General features: G+C 42.6%; 1 non-coding gene across 1 annotated transcript; it reads right to left on the bottom strand.

Moving 5' to 3' along the window:
* Window positions 1–436: 436 nt before the first annotated feature.
* On the bottom strand, window positions 437–508 carry trnaa-ugc (transfer RNA alanine (anticodon UGC)). Its single transcript has one exon. It is a non-coding gene; the product is annotated as a tRNA-Ala (tRNA).
* Window positions 509–1,487: the final 979 nt, after the last annotated feature.

Genomic DNA, 1,487 nt, shown 5'->3' on the forward strand with positions numbered 1-1,487 from the left:
GCTGTCCCCAAACCTTTGGCAATATAATGTATTCTGTATGGTGATAATGCATAGTTTCACACTAAATGCAATAGTAGCTCCAGTCTATTCTAGTGATTCACAAAGAATGAATTCACCTGCTAGGTAAATTGCCTCTATGAGGTATGAATGTGTGTGTGCATGGTGTAGATATTTTTTACATGTGTCTAAGACTTTTGCATAATACTGTACATTTTTGAAGAAAATACTATTATTTAAAAATAGAAGAAGCCTTTATTTGTCATAGGCTTGTTAGGAAGCTGCGGTCCGAGCGCAGGGTCAGGCATGATATAGCATCTCTGGAGCAGATAGGGTTAAGGGCCTCACTCAAGGGCCCAACAGTAGCAGCTTGTAACAGTACCAACCTGTAACCCAGAGCCTTAACCATTGAGCCACCACTGCCCTTAAAGCAGTCCTGTGGAGATGCCGGGGATTGAACACAGGGCCTCATACATGCAAAGCATGCGCTCTACCACTGAACTACATCCCCATACAATATGAGTTCTTATGGCAATGATTTTTGTTTGAGGGAAGGAAAGTATTTTCTAGTATTTTTTTGGAACAAAATTTTGATTTGTTGTGTGCAATGTTTATTTTCTCAGTACTCTTTGGCCATTGTTTTGAAGGGTGCCAATAAATTTGGAGTTGTGTGCATATTAAAATTTTTAAAGTTTAACATTTTTTAAAGGTGTTTGTATTAAGTATTGGTTGGAGGAGCCTTTTAATTGTAATGCAATCAAAAGTGTGAGGGATCTGCCAGTTAGTGGGAGATATAATAATTGTTTGGAATAGGGATTCTCAGCGGACTCCTCTGAGCGTGTTGGCAGGCGTTTGAAGTTTGAAGTTTGCCCTGACATTGGAAAACTCAAGGGCAGGGGGGATGGGGAAGAAACAGAGCCTCTCAAATGAGACAGGAATAGAAAAATAGTGAAAGTGAAAAGGAATAAAAAACAGAGATGGAGGCAAGTCAACTTCAGAAGTCATAAGTGCCATTTTACTTTGAAGGAAGATATGAGTGGTTTGGTGCACTGAGCGGGCTCTTTGTGCGTGTGTGTGTGTGTGTGTGTGTGCGTGTGGGTGTGTGTTTGTGCAAGCTCAGGACTGGTTGGGCTAGCTCGAAACTCACAGCTCTCATTAACTATTAGAGCCCACTGTTGCCCTGAGAGACTTCAGCAAGGCTCAAAAAGCCCTGCGAAGCTCAAGGACCCTGGGTATGACCTTGAGCATCTCTTAAAAAAATCAACTTAAAAAAATCCACCGCTCGTCACCTTGAGAAGCATTCTACAAGAAACAGAAGCGAGGAGGCAAGGGACACCTCTCCCTGGCTACACACAGGTGTACTGCCCTTCATCCCATATGAAGAAAAGACCACATATGAATTCGTTGTAGCTTTAACTACACTGAAAACGATATCAAATGCCGTAATGCCTGCGAGCCTGCCCTCCAGCGAGCGCCATGCGTATGTGAGG

Source organism: Pangasianodon hypophthalmus, chromosome 18 (assembly GCF_027358585.1).
Source record: "Pangasianodon hypophthalmus isolate fPanHyp1 chromosome 18, fPanHyp1.pri, whole genome shotgun sequence".
Lineage (NCBI taxonomy): Eukaryota > Metazoa > Chordata > Actinopteri > Siluriformes > Pangasiidae > Pangasianodon > Pangasianodon hypophthalmus.